An 18,336-nucleotide genomic window follows, 5' to 3' on the forward strand; every position below is an offset into this window, starting at 1 on the left:
TCCCATTTGCTGAACAAAATTCTAAGTATAAGGTGTTCTCGAACTCTTTTCCATGATCACTCCTCAACCTTTGGATTTTTACAATGGGCTCGTCCTTTTCTTTTTGTACTCTTATGCACAGAGTTTTGAAAGCATTAAACTCCTCAGACTTTTCTCTTAGAAAATATACCCAACTGAACCGTGAGAAATCATCCACACGCACAAAGATGTATTTCTTTCCTCAAATGCTTTCAATCTGAGTTGGTCCCATAAGGTCTATATGAACCAGTTCTAGACATCTCTCATTAGAAATCATCTTTACTGCTTTGTGAGAGGCCCTGATTTGTTTTCCAATAGCACATGCATCACAAACTCCTTCCTGTTCTATTTTAAGCTTTGGTATCCCTCGAACAGCTTCAAGTTTGATCACCTTGTCCATATCTCTGAAATTTATGTGTCCCAATCGTCGATGCCATAGTTTTGATTTGTCTGCTTTTGATATAAGACAGGTAGTTTCATTTGTTAAAACATAGCAATTGTCAGAAGAGCGGGTTCCTTCCATTACCACTTGATCTTCCATATCACGGACACTACAGCAGTCTCGGTTGAAGCACACATTCTAATTCTGATCACACAGCTGACTGATGCTAATAAGATTTGCTTTTAGGCCACTGACTAAGAGAACTTCTTCTAGATGTGGCAATCCTGACACATTTAAAGTACCTTTACCAATTATCTTTCCCTTTTGTCCATCCCCATACGTCACTGATCCATTGCTTGGTTGAACAGCCATGAGACACTTGGCATTCCGAGTCATATTTCTTGAGCAGCCACTATCGAAGTACCATCTTGCTTCAATCATAGAGGCAGTCAGAACAATTATAGGATAGCAAATTACTTTTGATTTCCTGACCCACACTTGCCTCGTGAAAGTAGTAATAGACTTGTTCTGATATTTCTCCTTTCTCTGATCTCTATAGAAGAACTAACATTCAGGTCTGGTGTGCCTTTTTGTTAGATAGTAGTGACAGATGGGTACATACTGTCTGACTTTAACAAACTTATTCTTAAACTTTGAGTGCTGAGACTGAAATTTGACTCTGCTAGATTTAGCCTCAGTAATCACAGTGGGCATGCTTCCTTTCTGATTGAATTGAATTGATCTTGATGATTGACAATGTTCATGACAGAGAGCTGAATCACCACCGAATGTACCATCTTTGATAAAAACAGGAGCTGACATTGAGGGTTGTCCTCGCTCAAATCCAAGTCCCTTTTTATCATTAGGATTTCGCCCAGAATCCAGAATTTTTTCTAAGGTAGATGTGGTATCCATCATCTTGATGGTTTTCTTCAGATCCTCCAGTTCTTTTATCAGCTTTCCCTCTCGAGATCTGATCGGAGCGATAAGATCTTCTTTTGTGACTAATTCAGTGTTCAGTTTCTTTAGTAGTTCATCTTTGTGTTTCAAATCTTCATTCAGATTCTTGTTGACTTTCACCAGTTGTTCCCAGCTGCCAACCAGTTTAGCAAATTCCATCTCTAGTTGAACATGTCTCTCTTCAAAATCATCCGATGATATGTAGGATTCTCCATCAATTTCTTCTTCTGAGTGATCCTCTGTTGCCGTGAAGAAGGCTACGAAGTTTCCAACATTTTCATCAGATGGGTCATCTGTTGCTTCCTCTTCATCATCACTTAGGGACACACACATAGATTTCTTTCTTTTTAGATACGTTGCACATTCAGATTGTATATGTCCAAACTCTTCAAACTCGTGACACTGTACTGACCGATTTAGAGTTTTCACTATGTCAGTAGGTGTACTTCTGAATTGCCTTGTTCGACCAGTCTGGGACTGATTGTTCTTAGAGAAGGAGGACGGTTCCGATTTCCAATATGAGGAGTTTCCACTTTTGTACTGAGCCCTATTAGGTTGTCCTTGACTTCTTCGGTTGAACCCTTTCAGAATTTTCTTGAAATTTTTTGTTAACAAGGCTAGGGTTTCATCATCTATGTCGTCTGTGTTAGATTCTCTATCAGTCTCAGCGACCTAAGCCACTGACTTGCCATTTCTGCTGACTGCAGGATCATCATCAGCCAACACTTGAAGTTCATAGGTATGTAGATTACCCATAAGTTCTCCCACACTCTTCTTCTCCCATCCTGTGTTTTCCTGAATTGTAGTCACTTTCATTTAGAATCGTTTGGGCAAAGAGCGAAGGATCTTCTTGACAATTCTTTCATCTGTAAAAGGTTCTCCAAGTACTGATACTCTGTTCATCAGATTCTGAACTCGACTATGGAAGTTGGAGATAGTTTCTTCTTCACTCATCCTGAGAGCTTCGAACTTTGATAAAACCATCTGAAGCTTTGACTGTTTGACATCACTAGTACCCTCAAATCTAGTTTCAAGGATTTCCCATACGCGTTTTGCCTCCTTTATCCCTGTAACCAAGGTAAAGACAGATTCATGTAGAGATCCTATTATAGAATTCAGCGCTTTATTATTCAGATCAAAGGACGACATCTCATCTTCAGTCCATGTCTCCATTGTTTTGATCTCAGCAGATCCATCTACATTCTGAATTGTCGGGGGACTCCATCCAGTGAGGGCAGTACGAAAAACTCTAGTGCCTTGTGCTTGAAGATAAATCTCCATTCGAGCCTTCTAGAAGGAATAGTTGTGACCATCTAATTCTGGTGGTTTCATACTTACATCCATCCTGAATCAAAACAGACAGCCAGCCAGAACACACAAGCAGAGAGCATTCTAACAGCCAAAAGACAACCAAGTAAACAGCTTCTTAAAGGGAGAAAAATGCAAAAAAAAAAAAAAAAAAAAAAAAATCTCGTAAGGATCAAGTCACTATGTAGACTTTAAAGCTCTGATACCACATGCAATTTTGCATATTCTCAGTAGACGAATATAGATTTAGTTTCTAGCAACTGAAATACTGGATTGACTGACTCAGATACTCAATTGATCAGTCATCCAGATAGAGGCATATAAATATAAAGCGGAAGACTAAGGCAGAAAGTAAATCAACGCATATGTTTGTTTACCCAGTTCGATACAGTGTGTATCTACATCTGGGGGACAATCACCGAGGCGTCCAATCCACTAAATCATAATCCAATGTACAAAGGTAGAGAAACAGCAATCTCACCCAAGTGCCTCACACAAGGTCAATACCCAGTCTACAAAGGTTTAGTGGTTTGTTGAAGTCGGAGATCCATGCATGTAGAAGTCCAATGAAATCCCTTCAATTGGAGAGCTAACTCTGATGCAGTCCGCTTCACTGACGCAGTCCCACGTTGTTCCCACAACTGAGTGATCTTCGCGTCCTATCGTTTAAGCAACGTTGATACTTCTCAAGTTCTTCTTCATAATCACTAAGAACTCGTAATCTTGAGAAGAGGCATGATAACCAGAGATGTGTATTGTTTAGTAAAGAGTGTTGCGGCTTCAATCAATGTAACCCTAATTTTTGAACGAATAAGGATATATATGCTCCTTTGGATTTAGACACTCTCCAAATATATCTCTGATTGTAGATGGTAGGACTTTTTGTGAAGAAAGAGATCTTTAAGATTCGGTCCATACCTTTCACGCTGATCCGCTGATATTCTTTCCAAAACTGTCGTCTCATAACCGCGTCCCAGCTTTTTAGAAAACTTTCCTTTAACAGATCTTCAGTGGCTTGATCTATCAGTGCGTCTGTTGATTGTACTGATCAGTCAGTCTTCTGTAAGAATAAAGAAACACCAAGATAAACCCTATCTTAATTTGCCATAATAATATTGCCAATTATATGTTGGGGTTTTACACAAATAAAACACTTACACTAAGTTTCCAAGCATGAAAGTATACAGATCATGTCCAACTTGAAAGTATCTTATAGTAAATGAGTTCTTTTAGCATTTTGAGTTCCAATAGCATGTTAACTACTTGCTAAGTTTTTTTTTTTTTGAGAAGATTTGTTAAGTTATGAGTTCAAGCATGAATTATTGGATTGTTTGAGTTTCAGTGAATAGAAGCTAGAAGCATATTTTACAATAAAGGGCATTATTGAGCATATCATGTTTTAAAAGTGCATAAGGGGCTAACGTAAGCCTAAGTATTATTTTTCAAAAACTCATATCCATGTTGGAAAGTCTTTATCTTGTATTTGAGTTACATGAGTGATATCTATATATATCTATTGTGAGGAAAACCTTGTTTTGGATGACCCGTTTGGACTATGTCCTTTCGGAGTAAAAGAGAAAGCAATGGACATTGCGATCCGATATCATGTAACGCGGTGTATTCCCACGTTACGAGGTTGGAAACTGTCCGCCAGGCTTGGAATCCTGGTCAGGGGGTGTGCTCACTGATAGTTCGATACCTGATTCCACAGAGTACGAGTATTGGAACCACGAGATTGGTTCTATGGGCGGGATGAGAGATTGGCCGGCTAGATGCCGTGCCGAATGGGTTCATTCACATTATGGTGAAGCCCGACCTCGCCCACGAGTAAAGATAAAGCGAGTCAAGAGACTCAAGAGAAAGAAAGAGAGTCATTGAGACTCAAAGAAAGTGAGTCAAGAGACTCAAGAGAAAGAAAGCAAGTCATTGAGACTCAAGGGAAAGAAAAGCAAAGCAAGTCATTTATGACAATAAGAAACCTCCACAGAAAAAGTATTATTTTTGAAAGAGTGTATATGTATATCTATACTTACTATAGCCCATCTTATGAGTTATATATCTTGCACTAGATTGCATGAGTAGTAGCACGAGATTGCTTATATATATCTGCACTAGATTGCATGAGTAGTAGCACGAGATTGCTTATATATATCTTGCACTAGACTGCATGAGTAGTAGCACGAGATTGCTTACATATGTCTTGCACTAGATTGCATGATTAGTAGTATGAGTTTGCTTATGAAATATGTCTTGCACTAGATTGCATGATTAGTAGTATGAGTTTGCTTATGAGATATGTTTTGCACGAGATTGCATGAGTAGTATATAATAGCATGAGTTGCTTATGAGATATGTCTTGCATGAGATTGCATGAGTAGTATACGATAGCATGAGTTTGCTTATAAGATATGTCTTGCACAAGATTTCTTGATGAGTATTTGATAGCATAAGATTGCTTATTTGATTATATGAGAAAGCATGATTGTTGAGTACTTGAGAAAGCTTTAGATTGTTCATAAGTTAAGACTGTGATGAGTTGTTTATTGTAAGAGCATGCCTATATGTTTATTAGGTTGCAAGCATCTAGAAGTTAACGCCAAGTATGTTTAAGTGATCAATCTAGTTTGATTTGAGAATGTGAAACTTCGGTTTTCCAAAGTATATACAGTATTACTTTATAGGATTGAGTGGCGTTATACTTAGCTTCGTGCTAACGGGTTTTGTTTGCTACTTGTTGTTTGTTGACCCCTTTCAGGTGGGCCCAGTTCGTAGAAACGAGAGCACAAGTTAGACTAGTTTAGCTAGATAGCTTGTAGTATAAACTCTCTTTTGTCTTAATGGTTGTAGTAGACTATCCCTTTCGTTGGTGCTGGACACCGGGGTTTCATTCCCCTAGTTTATCGGTTGCTAGTTGGACTTTAATGTTTTAGTTTTACCCATAGCCTATGCAATCACAGTGGATGGTGATTATGGCAGTGACACTCCTTTAAGTTGTTAATTGAGTTTATTTCTGCTGCTTAGATTATCTATAAAGGTTTAGTTTGTTAATCAAGGTTAAGAAAAAGGGGGTGTTACATTAGGGTTTAAGAATTAGAGATAAATGGAATTAGGAATTGAACTAACCTGTAGCAGATACGACGAAGGCGACAAGAAATAGCAAGGAGTGACGTCGACGATGATGAGAAACGGCAAGGAGCGACGTCGACAATGATGAGAAACGGCAAGGAGTGACGTCGACGAGAAATAGCGAGGAGCAAAAGCAACGACGACGAGCTGCTGCAAAGGTGAAGACCGTGGGCGCTGTTATGGGCGATGACCTCTACTGACCAAGCTCTGCAGTAAGCAACAAAATGGTCCCTCGACTATGCCGTAATTACCAATTTGGTCGTCGACTATCATTTTTACCCAATTAAGTCCTCAACTATGTAATTTTTACCCAACTTAGTCCTCTATTAATTTGACTATTTGTTGACTGTCAAAAGTGGGGATAAAATTGTAATTCTTCAAGATTTCTCCTTCTTCCCCATTTAGCACTGATCGGTGTTGGTGTAGTTGATGGAACATAAGAGGCCATTTTTCAAACACTCATGTTCCATGGTCCTTCAAGACCAGAGTAAGTTTCATATCCCACTGTAAATCTTCACATTTGAAACCTTTTATGCCCAAGGCTTGGTGGTCATGAAATCTTGCTAGGTTCAATAGGTGGTTTAGTATGAACTTATGTTGGACTACATTGTTTTCAAGTGAAGAAGGTTTCAGTTAAATTCAATGGAAAACAAATAATATCAACTGCTGAGTGTTGAAAGTATGAAATCCACATCAGTACAACTAAAACCTAGATTCGCAGACCCCTTAGGGCATCCTCAATAGTGGTAGGATTTTGAGGAGATTTTGCAGGTGTGATTAGGAAATATAAATGGGTGAAAAGGAAAAAAAAAAAAAAAAAGGAAAAATAAAAAACTGAACCCCCCCCCCCCCCCCCAAACCCCTGACAAAATCCCCTAAATAACATAACAACTTCATCCCTCTCTCTCCTCTCTCCTCCAACAAATCATTTTTTTTTTCTTAAAATCTGTGCAAAATCCCCCTATTGGGGATGACCTATATCTCAGTGTAACAACCCAAAATTTTATTTTATAAATCCAATTTTAAGAAATTCCAAAATAGCCACTTTCACTCCATTAAAAATTTTTGCGATCAATTGGTGTTTGAATAAATTATTTTAGTCACATTTTAAATTAATTCAACACCAAAACTTATTTTCAATCCAAAATCCTAAATTTTCGGGTACTTCGCGTACCAAGTTTTAAATTGAGAAACCAATCTGAGTGAGACCGGGAGAATTTTTAGAAGCCTTAAACAAGTGTTCATCTAGAAGACTCTATGAGAAAATTCATTTTCAACCCCAAAGTATTTAAAAATAGAATTTCTAGCCCTTGGTCCGTGATACAAGGTGAACCACAAAGCTTTGTCTGATACTTTAGAGAGCAAGCTAAAATTACCCTTTTGCCCCCAACAAATCATTGGCCACCTACCTAGGGTTTTGAACTCATATAAATAGAACATATTCTCCTTGTTTCTCCTGATCCATTCCATTAGCCTCTTCACTCCAAGACTTAGAAGAAATCACAGTAAGTGTTTTGCCATTCATTCCTCCGTCCATTTCATTTTCATTTCAAAGACTTTGTTCATTCTTTACCTCCCATCTTTGAGTTGCCTTAAGCTTAGTATGCATGTATGTTTGTTTGAGGAAGATAGGTGGGGGAAGATAGTAATCTCTGAAGGGGAAAGGAGAAGGGATCCACACAAGAAGAAGAATCTACAAGAGGTATAACCCCATGGATTCCTCTTTGATTTTGGCTCTGTGAAGCCTTGTTGTTGAGAAGAGATGAGTAGAAATTATGAGATTTTGTTGTGTTTATGCTTAGAAGTGATCAAGTATTTTCAATTGAGTTGTTGAGAATGTTTTGGACTTGTTTGGATTGAAATTGCAGATGAAAATGCCATCTGGTGCACACACAGGGTGCACCAGATTAGACCAGCGGCCCTAGCCGCGGCCCATCAGGAGGGCCGCCGGTTAGAGCCGGGGTTGCACGGGACTAGGGCACGGCCCTAGAAGAGGGCCGCCGCCTAGTCCCGGTGTTGTAACGAGGCACATCGGGCGGATCATGAGGATTCCCACCCCAGGTCCCTGAGTATTGATCTGAGAAGAATTTGTGCAGTGGTCGGGCCCTTGTGGCTCAGCTACGTGTCATTTCGGGCCAGGTTTTACGGTGTAGCTCGGCACTTCGGGATCGTCTCAACGCACGTTTTGGCTTTGATTTCGTCGAATTTGGATCGAAAATGAGTATGATATGAAGGATTTATTGAAGAATTGCTACACAGTTCATATATTTGTTAGTTCACTGTGTATGAGAAAAACTTGACTATGTGATCTGATGATATTTTTGTATTGAGTAGAGAAACATGATCCTTTGAGAATATGATTTATTATGAAAGCATGACTAGAATGTGATATTTGATCAATGATATTTGAAGCATATTTTGTTGTTAGAAATGTATAGAATTTGCTATGTTGCAAACCGAGCATGATGTTATATTCTTGAGTACGTCATGTTATTTTATACATAGTTTAGAAGCATGTTATAGAGTATTTTGGCATCTCACATATGTCATATTTCAAAAACGCATAAGGTTCCAACGTGAGCCCAAGTATTACATTCAAAAAGCCATAAGCATGTGATATATCATTCTTTGATGTATTGAGAAACATTAGAGTTGTTGCATGCATGAGATTGATGCATGACAGATATATCATGTATTATCTATATCGGTGAGGTTTTGGAGGATACCATTTAGACTATGTCCTCTCGGGAGATATTTATGGACATTGCGGTCCCAGTACATGTAACGCGGCGTATTTCCACGTTACAAGGTTGGAAACTGTCCGCCAGGCTTGGAATCCTGGTTAGGGGGTGTGCACACTTAAAGTTCGATACCTGATTCCACAGCGCGAAAACCACGAGATTGGTTCCGTAGATGGTAGGAGATATTGGGTCGGCTTTACTCCGTTCCCGATGGGGCAATTCACGCTTCGGTGAAACCCTGAACAGTCTACGAGCGAGAAGAAAAGAAAGTGAGTCAATAGAGACTCAAAAGAAAAGAAAGTGAGTCAATACAGACTCAAGAGAAAAGAAAGTGAGTCAAGAGAGACTCAAGAGAAAAGAAAGCAAGTCACTTATGACTTAAAGAGACCTCCACAGAAAGTACTCTATTTTTATAAAGAGTGTATGAGTATATATATAGTATTGCACATGATTGCATATGAATATAGTATCGCACGAGATTGCATATGAATATAGTATTGCACGAGATTGCATATGAGTATGGTATTGCATGAGATTGCATATGAGTATGGTATTGCACATGATTGCATATGAATATAGAATTGCACGAGATTGCATATGAATATAGAATTGCACGAGATTGCATATGAGTATAGTATTGCACCCGATTGCATACGAGTGTAGTATTACACGAGATTGCACTTGAGTAGAGTATCGCATGAGATTACAAAATGAGAATGTTGATTTAAGATTGTTCATCGAGCATGATTGTTTAGTTACATTTGAAGCTTTGTATATCAAGTTTATGTGATGAGAATTTGAGAGCATGAGAATACCTGTTGTATGGTTTATTAGCATGATCCTACCTATGAGCATGAGTTGCTTGTTAAGTTAATTGAGAAGTTTATATGTTGAAGTATCTAAATTGTTCAGTCTTATATATATAAGCATGCCTGTTGATATTATAGGTTGCAAGCATCTAGAAAGTATGTGATAGCTCTAAAGATGATTTGAGATGGGTTTGTTGTTTATAAGAGAAGTCAAAAGTTTTCAAAGTATATGCTATGATGCTTTACAGGGTTGAGTGTGGTTATACTTAGTTTCGTGCTAACGGGTGTTTTTCCTATTTATCTATGTGTTGCTTGCAAAACCCCTTTCAGGTGGGCCCAGCAGTGGGAAGTGATCGAGTTAGATTATTCTCGTAGATTAAGATGTCTAAACTCTATGTTTATGTTGATGACTTTGTTTTCCAGATTCTAGACTTATGTTGATTTGTAGACTTCGAGGATGTAGACTTATGGGGTGATTTTTTTTCGCCCTTATGTTTTTCAGTATTTAATATGGATGTCAGATATTATTTTATTTCTAGTTCTACCCCTTAGCCTGTGCAATCACCATAGAGTGGTTGTTGTGGCGGTGACATTCCCACTAGTTACCTTTTTAGTTATTAATTCCGCTGCTATGTTAATGTTGGTTTAGAATTGTGATTAAGAGATAGAAAAGTGGGGTGTTACACTCAGTTTACCAATGCACTTGTGCTGAAAAAATATACTGTTAATTGGACTCTTTGCATAAATCCTTCAAAATAGACTAAATAGCTACTTTGTAATATTATTATTATTTTTTTTTCTATTATTAATTTTTTTTAACATTGTGTAGTGTTGGGTTCATAATATTTTTTACTATTTTATTTTCCCTCCCCCTTTCGTTTGAAATAGAGATCTTTATATTCATTCCAAACATCGCTAAAGAAATAACTAAAGATGAAGACTTTAAGCACCTCAAGATCTAGACATGTGTGCTCAAAGTGAACATACATTGTGATGGGTGCAAGCAGAAAGTGTAGAAGATTCTTCAGAGAATTGAAGGTGTTTACCAGGTGAGCATTGATGATGAGCAGTAGGAAGTGAGTGTTGCAGGAAGTGTTGAGGCTCCCACACTGATCAAGAAACTGGTTAGGTCTGGGAAGCATGCTTTGTGACACCCCAACGCTAATCAATGATTAATTAAGGAATTAATCCAAGTCTCTTTGCTAATCTATTCCTAAAAATCTTGAAATTTAATAGTCGAGGGACTAGATTTTGACTAGTCACCTAAGTTAAAGGGTTGTACCTTGTGCTTCTTGAGTTGTGCCCTTATTCCCTTGTCTTTCCAACATTAGTAAGGGTAGGAATGTCTTTCTACCTAAGGTTTGTGATTCAAGCTAACCTAGCAATACTCTTTCATTTCATTCACCCTTCAACCTAAAACACAAAAACCTCTAGCCTCTCTCTAAAATGGTTTAGCTTCTTCTCCAAGCTAGAATTTGAGCATCCAAGTCTTGCAAGTTTGTCTTCCAAGATTCCTACTTTCTTCATCTTGAGCATAGGGGAGGGTAAGATCCTTGGTCTTTTGATGTTTTTAACCTCCTTTTAGGTGTGTTTTTCTAAAGATAGGATCTTTGTTGTGTTTTGGTTTTTGTATGAAGTTGGTGTGGAAGAGGAGCTTTAGGAAAGGTTTTCTAAGGGTGAAAAGAGGAAGTTATTAGGCTACAAAGGTAACCCATGCTTTACAAAACCTATTTTCTTACTTATATGATGATTATTGGCTTCTACTTGTGATTCTTGTGTTGATTTGTGAGATTTGATGCATTGTCTTGTGGTGATGCATGTTTAGAGTTTGTTCTTAGGGTTCTTGAATGCCATTGTTTGGCTATTTCTTGGGTTCAAGTCATATTGTTGTTATGTGTGAGATTTTGGGTGTTTTGGACTTGATTTTGGCCTTGTAGTTGAAAATACCCGAAGGGATATTTTTGGTGTACAAGTGGTACCCGCGGGCGGAACGGCGGGCAGGGCCCTACTCGCCGCCCCACCCGCGGGGAACGTGTTCCTCGTGGGTTGGTACCCGCGGGCGGAACCGCGGGTGGTTGTCCACCCGTGGCCCCACCCGCGGGGTACACAGTGGTGGTTGGCCGGGGATTTGTTCCCCGTGATTCTTTTGACTCGGTATTGATGTTTTGACCTCCCGATGTTGTTTTATTGGGCTATTTGTGAGTCTTCTTGATATTTCATACTTCTAGAACGGTATGTTAGGAATCCATGCAGGATTTGGTGTCTTGAATCGTGTTAAAGGTCCAACTTTGTGATTCGTTGGGCTAATGTGAGTCTTGAATGTTGTTTGGAACTAATTTTGGTTTACCCGTTTGCTAAGCATGCTAGTTTGATGTTGATATGCTAGTATGTGTGGTTTGTTCCTTCGTATTGGGATTGACAACTTGTGTTGACAATCATTTGGTTTTGGATTGGAATCCTTTGTTGTTGAGTATGGTCTCATGTCTTTATTGTGATATCTTGATTGATTCCTATGATGTGAACGTATGTAAATCGTTGTACCTTTGTTGATACTTGATTAAGACTATTGTTGAGTCTTAGTCTTCTTGGTAATGATGATGACCTTGTGTGACTATGATTGAGATTGGTGGTTTGTTACTTGAGCTTTGCTCACGAGTTTTGGCGGTTTTGTGATATGATATTTAATGGTACCCTCGTGTACTGAGAGTTCGGCGGTGAATAGGAGTGTAGGTGGGGGGACGACGGTCCTTAGAGGCAAAAGGTTGGACTCAGAAGTACAGGGTGGCACTAGGAGGTAATGGTTGGAACCGAAATAAGGCCGGGGGTAGCTATAAGGTTGGAACTATGATACTTGTGACATGTAGCTGTTATTGTGGCATGTAGTTGCCACTGTGTGAATGTGAACTCTTTGCTTATGAGCATGTCTTGATGTATTCTACTTTGTGAGCAGTAGAATGCATCCTGAGTTGTTTGTCTTTCATGTTTGTCGTTTTGTCGTTGTTGTGAGGATGGTGATTCCTATTTCTTTTGAAAGTGTTTGATGAGTCTTTGAAGTTGACTTCTCTCTCTGGTTTTGATATGATATATACTATATTCCGTTTCAAAATGGTTTTGATTATACCTATCTATATATGTTATTTAACGCGTATTGATGGGTTACCAGCAATATTCGCTGACCGGGTGTTATCCCCATGTTATTTTTTTCCTTGTTCTACAGGTTTTGAGTAGATGTCTAAGAGTGCTAGACGTGGATCGCTAAATAGATTAGCAGTCCCCTGTGTAGACGTTATGTTTTGTTGCCCTGTGATCTGAGCCTAGTTAGCGGCCTGTGTGCCTTGACACTTTATGATTTGTTTGAATTGATAGATTTTTCCGCCTGTGCACCTATGTCTGAGATAGGTGTGGCATAACTCGCCCCAATTTTATATAGCTTCCGTTGCTTTTTGTCTTGATGATTAGATGTTTTCCTGTGCATTTAAGTTTTAAAATGTGATAAAAATTGGGGGTGTTACATGCTTAGCTATGGGGTAACCAGAAGGGTAACCAAAATCAGGAGCTACTTTGTATTCAATTTGAGTGTACTATGTTGAGGTAGGAGAAATCTTGTAGAATTATAATTTTATCCCTACTTTTGACAGTCAACAAACAGTCAAATTAACAGAGGACTAAATTGAGTAAGAATGATAGTCGATGACCAAATTGATTATTACGGCATAGTCGATAGAACATTTTGGTTATTATCTCTCTCTCTCTCTCTCTCTCTCTCTCTCTCTATATATATATATATATATATATATATATATATATATATATATATATATATATATATATATATAAACCCTCTTTTCGACCACTAAAAGTGGTCAAAAAAATAGATAATTAAAAAAAAAAAATTAACGGGTTTAAAAATTTCTGATCACCTTTACATGTGGTCGATAATTCCAGTCACTATTTGAAAGTTGTTGGAATTTTCAACCACATTCCGATCAACGCAACCCTGCAACGGAAAAATGAAAGAAAAGTCACTTTTTGTGACTATTTTTTGGATGGTCGGAAATGAGGTCGGAAAAATATAACAATGATTTTCAGTCGTGAGAATTGCTCTTGGAGGATGCAAATTATGGCATATAGAATTTTAGAGGTTTAAATATTATGCGTACAAATTGCGGTGGTTAGTTTCATGTTTTCTTTTTATCTACCCAATTAACATAACTTCTTTCTTATTCATACAATGTCACCAGGATACAAAATGTCAAAGTTAATTATTTACACAAAAGTCAACTGTATAGTTATAAATTAACTTCTTCGTCATTACCGGTCACTAACCACCATATATATTTATAGTGGTACATAGACTATGTTTAATCCCTTCCCTCATAATTGACTTTATCATAAAGGAAATGGTCACTACATTACATGAATTTGGACCAAATAAAGCTATATTCATCTATGATTACTGCTCAAGTAATTATGTGCTAATGACGGAAATATAGATACTAATTGATCTATGGCACAATCCATGTAATGTAGTCTTACTCCTGCACATTTGATTGAATAATTTCACTGCAAGCAATAACAACCTAATATATGGTTACTTGGAGTTTAGTTGATTTTGTAACAGATAACAATAATATTTAGATATTTTAAACAAATAATTGTAACATCAACAATTAAGAAGTGGTGCATCATTTATAAAAGGTAATATAGACATGCACTAAAGTAACATGAGAAGACAAATCAAATCTTCACAATAATTTGAGAGTTTGGAGAGGTTGGCTGCCAAATTAAAAGTTCATGAAAAAAGAGTTACAATTGATGATTCAGAAGTTCAAGACTTTCAAGGAGGTGTCCCGAAAAACTTGATGCTATTTACCAATCACTAACTTGAAAATATATTAAAGGTAGCAAACAATCAAGCACAAGAAGACAAGGCTTTCTGGAATATATAAGACAAAATGGTAATGGCAAGTGACAGGATAATAGGGCTGGCACCCGACCCGGATCACAAATGAGCATCTGACTCAGCATCACATGGGATCCCAACGGGCAGAACTCCAACGGTTAGAATTCCAACAGGTGTCACTTTTATTGTCATTGAAGCCACCTTTGATGCCACCATTGATGAGAGAGAGTTAAAGCCTCAACGCCTCATTCATAACTCTTCATATTCTTGCCGTTAGCTCATCTCCCCAAGGATGTCTCTTCATGTTGTTACCGTTAGGACCTAGCATAAATAGAACTTCCCTCAGCTGTGCAGGGGACACACTGTACTTTCTATACTGAGACAAAGGCAATACAACTATTGTCACTTTCTTATTCGTTACTCTTATATTATATTTCCGGTAACATATTTACCGTCATTGGTGCTTTCATTGAGAGCCTGAGTCCAATACTCAAGCAGGCTACAACACAACTCTTTTTCTCTTTCAACAGCAAGCTTGAAAGAATGGCGTCCCGCAGCTCCCACGGTTCTCGCAACGTGAACAATGGCAACGCCTCAGGTGACCTCCGTGACCTACTCACCAACAATCGCGGAGGGGACCTCCAAGAACAGCTCAACAACGGGAGGCCCGGGGACCTTCGAGACCAACTCAACAATGGAGGAGACCTTCGAGACCAACTCAACAATGGAGGGGACCGCCGAGACCAACTCCACAATGGAGGGGCGAACCAAGTCGTGAACCTCCAGGCGACCATTCAGCAAGCAGTGACGGCGGCACTAAACCAAGTGGCGGTGGGACTACAAGGCCAAGTGCCCTCGCCGCGGCCTCAGGAAATAAAGGTAGAATCCCCACGGAGGGAGGATGCCCAGGACGCAACCCGTGCCGCGAGGGACGCAGGGCGTCGCACTAGAACCGGGGGTCCAGGAGAGGGCACCCAAAGAAGCGGACCGGCCGGACGGCAACCTAGGCCCTCCCACTCTGCCTTAGAACGGTTGGGACACGGGGCGCCCGCTCGGAAAAGGCCGGAGTCGCGTGCCGAGGGGTCCTCCGCTAGAGGCCCTCGCCGACACGAGGAAAGGGAAGCGGAAAGATCGCCCATAGAAAGGATGGGCGAGTCTCGTGGGGCGGCCCCGCGCCGGCACTATGACGAGTCGGCCCTGCGTCGACACTCGGATGAGCGACGCTTCGATGAACCGGCCCCGCGTCGGCACTCGGCGGAGCGACGCGATGAGCCGGCTCCGCGTCAGCACTCAGTGGGCGAACGACGCGCTGATGAGCAGGTTCCACACCAACACTTGGATGGACAAAACGTCGAGGAACCAGCTCCGCGTCGACACTCAGATGGACGGCACGTCGATGAACTAGCCCCACGCCGACACATGGAGGAGCGGCAACCGGCTCCGCGCCGGCACCCTGACGAGTCGGCCCTGGTCGAAAGGCTGCAGAGAAGGATCGAGGAGTTAGCAAGAAGGGTGGAGGCACGGGAGCAGTCGCCGGAACCTGAGGTACGGATGGCAGCACCGTTCTCCCCAAGCATCATGGACGTACCTCTTCCGAGGGAGTTCAGGTTACCTGCCATCAAGGCGTACACGGGAGCCACTGACCCACGTGTCCACATGACTAGGTACAAGGCTGCCATGGTAATGATCGGGGCAGGGCACGCCATCATGTGCCGAGCGTTCTTGTCCACCCTGGATGGAACGGCCCAAGATTGGTTCAACACCATCTCGGACGGGTCGATCCAGAACTTTGGAGAGTTGTCCAAAAGCTTCCTGACATACTTCTCCGGTAGCATACAGCGTAAGAAACCCTTCTCTCACCTCTGCGTAGTAAAGCAAGATAGAGGCGAGAGCCTCAAAGACTTCCTAATCAAGTGGAAAAAGGAAGTCAATAATGTCTACGACTTTGACTCCAAGGCGGCGATCCCGATATTCATCCATGCCTTGAGATCGGGGTATTTTCACAAGCAGCTGAACGCCCACCACCCCCGTTCTTACGAAGATTTGATGAGGATGGCTAGCCACTATGCCGAAGCGGAGGACGTCGACAAGAAGAAGAAAGATGAGGAGGACGGCAGGAAAAATGGGAAACCTGGGAAAGCGGGTTCGCCCAGCCAAGCACCACGTTCGAACCACCCGGCCGCAGGGAAAGGCCGGGACCATGAACGGCCTCGCCTGGTTACCTTGCGTAACCTAACTCCACTTGCCCATCCCGTTAGTGTCATCCTAAAACAGGCTGAGGAGATGGGAATAGTCGAGTTCCCACCAGAATGCATGAAGGTCTCCCCAAAAGGAGACCAAGCAAAGTATTGCAGGTTCCATAGGCAACCTGGGCACGACACGGATGAATGTAACGTGCTGAAGAGACAAATAGAAGAACTCATCCAGCAGGGCTACTTCCGGCATTTTGTCAAGCGATCCAAGCAGCAGCAGCCGCAGCGCGATCCATCAAAAAATCCACCACCAAAAAATGTCTGGAGAAATGAGGATGTCACCGAGCCGTCCACCTTGAAAAAAAGAGAACACGACCAAATATCTGAGCAGAGTGATAGCGAGAAAGAAACCGAGGTGGCGCCTAGACGACAAAAGAAGCACACCATACACTTTATCTATGATGGACCTGCAGGGGGCGACACGCCCGCGGAAAGAAAGAAGTGGAGCCGGCGGCTATACGTGGGAAAAGTGGCGAGTCTTCCCAGAGAAAAGAAACAGAGACAGGAGGCCATCACCTTCTCTGGTGATGACCTCCCAGAGGGCCCGTTACCCCATCGTGACGCCCTGGTAATTGAGATGGACGTCAACGATGTCATTGTCCGCCACATCTTAGTCGACACGGGAAGCTCAGTCAATGTGATGTATTACGATGCCTTCACCAAGTTAGGGATACTTAGGAACCAGCTCAAAGAAGTACGTACCCCACTCTCTGGATTTACGGGTGCTTCAGTAGAGACGGAGGGGTCAGTGGTCTTATCAGTGGAGATAGGCACAAGCCCTAACATTCACAAACTTGACTTGGAATTCATCGTGGTAAGACTCACTTGTGCGCACAACATCATATTAGGGAGACCGGCACTGGAGAACCTCAAGGCCATAGTGTCGGTGGAACACTTGTGTATGAAGTTCCCCACTCCGAGCGGGATAGGGGTCGTCAGAGGAGACCAGCGAGCGGCTCGCAGTTGTTACATTAAAGCATGCAAAAAGATTGGCAGAAATGATCCATAAGTCCACACCATCTGTAAGGATAATCGATCGGGTATGGAGTTAGGAACATTTGATTAAGTATTTTCCTTAATATTCTAGTAGTCGTTTGGGACTAGTGTTTGGTAATCGCGGTCCGCCAGCTTTGCATTCTGAAATATTTTGGAATAATATCTCGTGCTTGTGGTCCGCCCATGTTGTTTAAAAAAAAAAAAAAAAAAAAAAAAAAAAAAAAAGGAACGAGTCGCACGCCCCGGCCACAGGTTGGCGGAGACGTGACTCGACTCGGATGGCCGAGGCGCCCGCCTCGGCCAACGCCGAAGTCCGTCTCGGCAAAAAAAAAAATGAATAAGAAATAAAAAATATAATAAAAATAGGCCGGAGCCTGCCCCAGCCACGATCGGTAGAGGCTACGCCTCGGCTGCGATCAGCCGAAGCGCACGCCTCGGCCACGATCGGTCGAGGCGCCGGCCTCGGCCACGATCGGTCGAGGCGCCGGCCTCGGCCATGGTCGGCACGCCTCGGCCACGGTCGGTCGAGGCGACGCCTCGGCCACGATCGGTTGAGGCGCCGCCTCGGCCACGATCGGTCGAGGCGACGCCTCGGCCACGGTCGGTCGAGGCGCACGCCTCGGCCACGGTCGGTCGAGGCGACGCCTCGGCCACGGTCGGTCGAGGCGACGCCTCGGCCACGATCGGTCGAGGCGACGCCTCGGCCACGGTCAGCCGAGGCGCACGCCTCGACCACGATCAGTCGAGGCGACGCCTCGGCCGGAGGCACGCACCTCTGCCAACCTAGGCCAAAGCCTATCTCGGCTAGCATAAGAAATAAAATAAAATCATATGTGATTTA

This window comes from Ipomoea nil, unplaced genomic scaffold (genome assembly GCF_001879475.1).
Source record: "Ipomoea nil cultivar Tokyo-kokei standard unplaced genomic scaffold, Asagao_1.1 scaffold0672, whole genome shotgun sequence".
In the NCBI taxonomy this organism is placed as follows: domain Eukaryota; kingdom Viridiplantae; phylum Streptophyta; class Magnoliopsida; order Solanales; family Convolvulaceae; genus Ipomoea; species Ipomoea nil.